The sequence below is a fragment of the Drosophila obscura genome, unplaced genomic scaffold, assembly GCF_018151105.1.
Source record: "Drosophila obscura isolate BZ-5 IFL unplaced genomic scaffold, ASM1815110v1 contig_213, whole genome shotgun sequence".
Lineage (NCBI taxonomy): Eukaryota > Metazoa > Arthropoda > Insecta > Diptera > Drosophilidae > Drosophila > Drosophila obscura.
In genome coordinates, this window is record NW_024542805.1 from 666540 (window position 1) to 670633 (window position 4094).

A 4094-nucleotide genomic window follows, 5' to 3' on the forward strand; every position below is an offset into this window, starting at 1 on the left:
CAAATAAAAGCCCTACTGAACCCATTTCTATCTGGAGGGAACTTAGATTTCGATTGTCACTCTCTTCTCTACCCCCCCTACCATGACAATGCGTGAGAACTGCTACATTGTCCCTTGATCAACCTTTTTAATCAGATTCACCACATTTTATAAGATCCTGGCATGGATAATCGACAGACCATTACAGGGGCTTAAAGATTCTTCATAAAGCTTCATATTTTAATACAAAATATATTTTCAGTTCGGGTAACCATTATCTTACAAACAAGAAGGCAGAAAATTAATATTAATATTTGAAATAGGGTATTCATTTCTTAACTACTAGGTATTATTCAATGAAATTCATTAAATCATTGTAAAGAAAGGGAAACTATTGGTATATATATATACCATATATATATATATATATATATGCGTATCGCAAGGTAAGGGTAGACTTAATTAATTTGTATTATAAACGGAATTCATTGGCACTCAGATTTTAGAGTTCTCTTAAATTTTATGGAAACTAAGACAAAAGTGCATTTTAGGCTTTGAGAACAGGATCAAATATAGTTAACCAAAAATATGTATAAACGTATTCATACTGTCCAGCATGAACACAAACTGTAATAAAATTACCACATTCTTTTGTTTTTACTCACTCCGCCATAAACTTTATATTGCGTATCGTTGGGCCCAATGAAGACGTTGTTTTTTAGTGTTGGCTGTTTAAGATATTCAAATTAATTAAATACATATCAACAATAACTAATTCGAAAAAAAAAGTTCATATCTATCAGCCAGTTGTCTCAGTTTGCATGATTATTAATTTACGAATCGACCAAGTTCTCAACATTCTTCAGGAGAACGGCACCAAATGCAAGAAGGAAAAATGCTTCTTTTTCAAAGATGAAATTGACTATTTGGGTCGCAGAATCAGCAAAAGGGGATTCTTCCAGACAGCTCTGGCTTAGAGGCTGTAAAACTCTTGAAACCGCCTTCTAGTTTACAACAATTAGAAGCTTTTATGGGTAAAGTAAATTATTATTGCAACTTTATTCCAAACTACTCTCAGCTGGCTTCGCCTCTGAAACAGCTTCGCAGAAAAAAGTTTCAATACCGTTTTGGTCCGCAACAGCAGCAAGCCTTCACATCTTTGAAGTCACACATCATTAATGCGACGCAGTTCGATGAAAATCTACCTCATTTACTAGCGACCGATGCCTCTTCATTTGGTATTGGGGTAGTCCTTTCTCATCTTCACAACGATGGAACAGAGAGACCCATTGTTTTTGCATCAAAAACACTTGACAAGCATCAATTAAGGTACAGCCAAATCGAAAAAGTCCATAATATTCGGAGTAAAACGTTTTCACCAATATCTTTATGGAAGGAAGTTCACATTGATAACCGATCATAAGCCGCTTGCAACCATTTTCAACCCAGGCAAGCATCTTCCATTGATGACTTCAAACAGGCTACAACGCTGGGCTATCATACTCATGGCCTACAGTATCGATCCACATCTGCACATGGCAATGCAGATGCCCTTTCACGACTGCCAGTGGGTACAGATCTAGAATTCGACAAAGAAGAGGAAGCTTGCCACACTGTAGAAGAACTTAAACAACCGATTAATTCAGAAACCATACTCAAACACATGGACAACGACAAAACGCTCAAGAAAGTCATGCACTATGTATCTGTAGGATGGCCAGAAAAACTTGAAGCTGGTAATGAAACCTTATTGCCTTACTTCAATCGTAATTTGCTCTAACCATCAACCAGCAATTGCTATGCCTTCATAAAGAAATAAATCGAATAGTAATTCCAACCAGTCGTGCCCATATCCTGAAACTTCTACATGCGGGACATTGGGGCACTGTTCGAATGACGCAGTTAGCCAGGCAACATGTTTGGTGGCCTAACATCGACGAAGACATCAAAAACCTTGCTCAATCATGCAGCATCAGCAAATTTAATAACCCTGCACCACCAAAAGAGTACCATAGTTGGCCTGCAGCAACAACACCTTGCTGGTCCCATATTTGATGCCATGCCATTTGTGTAGATGCCTTTTCACAGTTTCCATTCGTTATTCAAATGTCGTCTACAACAACTCCAAATACGATCTCTGCATTATCCTCCATTTTCGCAATCGAAGGATATCCCAAAACCATGGTCAGCGACAACGGGCCGCAGCTTACGGCTGACTACTTCAAAGATTTTTGCAAGCTACATGGCATCGAGCATATGACTACAACACCGTTTCACCCAGCATCCAATGGATTAGCAGAAAGAGTTGTTCAAGCGTTAAAATTCTCTGTCAAAAAGAATCTGCAAGATGGGCTTCCAGTTCGAGCAGCAGTAACGAAGTATCTCGCTTCCTATAGGTTCACACCCAACGCACAAGGTAAAACTCCAGCTGAGTTAATTCACGGTCGTCCAGTTCGCACAGTTTTAAGCCAACTTTTCGAAAAACCTGTCGAGGCAAAGCAGCAAGTCTCAAAGTACGTTCCGAACCAGAGGGTCTTCACTCGTAACTATTCGAGGGGTGAAAAGTTGATTGAAGGCATTATCGATCGTCCAATTGGAAAAATGATGTACATTGTTCGCACAACAAATGGCAAGCGCCATTTTAATCAGCTGAAACCAAAGTTGTCGGCAAATACCTCCAACTTTTAGTTCCGCAAAGTTTTGGTATATACCCGAAATCCCACAACCAGATTCTTGAACTGCTAGTTCCACCACCATTGCTGCATCCTGATCCTGATCCTGGTTCCTCCGAACGCTCAGTGGAGCCTGTTCAGCAGCGGATACAGAGACCTTCACGGCGCCAGTCTTGCATACCAGTTCGTCGAAGCACTCGAACTCGCCAGCAAGTTAATCGTTTCTCACCTAGCGATTTCAGGTCATAAACAAAATACTACTAACAGTATCTAATTTAAAGAACACATCTCGTTTTATGTATCGATTTTCGTAAAATTACCTACCGCATTATTGGTATTGTTTGAGCGAAGAGGCGTCTCGAGCGAGGGCAACAGCTTGCGTAGCTGGATTGCTAACAGTGGTGTGGCTGGAATGCCCACAGAGCTGTTGCCCCGCCAGCGCCGTCCTCACTCTAAACATTCTCCCCCTTGCAGGATTGCAAAGACTCTATATGCTCCGATTTGGAAGCACGGATGCTGCTGCTGGATTCGGAATTCCTATGCCGGGGTGGCTCACAGGAAGACGAGGGCGCACATCGACGCTGTACGCTGAAGATGAAGGCGGCGGTGCCGCAGAGGAGCCAGATGGGCGCCGAGACTCGGGAAGGTGGAGTAACGTGTGGTGGCTCCGGTTACACACCTTACACCGATCACCGCTTCGGCAATCGTGGCCGGAGTGTCGGTGAGCCAGGCAATTGGTGCAGTAGCTGAAGTGGAGGACAGCTTGGAGCCTCCTTTCGGAATCCAGGCGGAGAAAGCGGTGGCATTTCCGTAGAGGATGGATTTCACAGCAGACTCGGCATTGGTAGGATTTATACCTTGGGAACGTCTGCTCTCCACGGTGAGGTCGAAACGGGATCGAGCAGCCATGTCTGTATGTGGAAGGCTAGGGCGAAATGAAAAAGTCAAAAAAGCATTAGAAGTGAGCTTGGAACGGATTACGGGCACATTTGGGGACATTAGAAGCTTCTCTGGAAATTTGACAAGAAAAGGATGCAACTTGATGGTTCGCCGTATCGGACACGGGACCAGTGAGCACCCATCCGAAAATGGTTTCTTGGCCGAGAAGAGCGACATATATGTTGGGCTGTAAGCCGCTCAACATGACCGATGGTAGGATATCGGCTCCAATCAGGACATCGATTGGTGAGCTCTCGAAGAATGTAGATCCGACAATGGAAGACTCGGCAGATCTTTCAATAAACTTGGCGAGATAGGATGCAACGGAAGATTCTTTGCCAATTCCGGGATAACATAGGCCGAAGCGTTTAATCGTAAACCCGGCCTTGTTGGGGAGCGAATGGAAACTTGACAGAGCTTATCGGAATGAGCGGATACTGTCTGATTGAGGCTGGAGATCTGTGTCTGAATACGTTGGAATGGCAATTGAATCGTGTTGAAAAG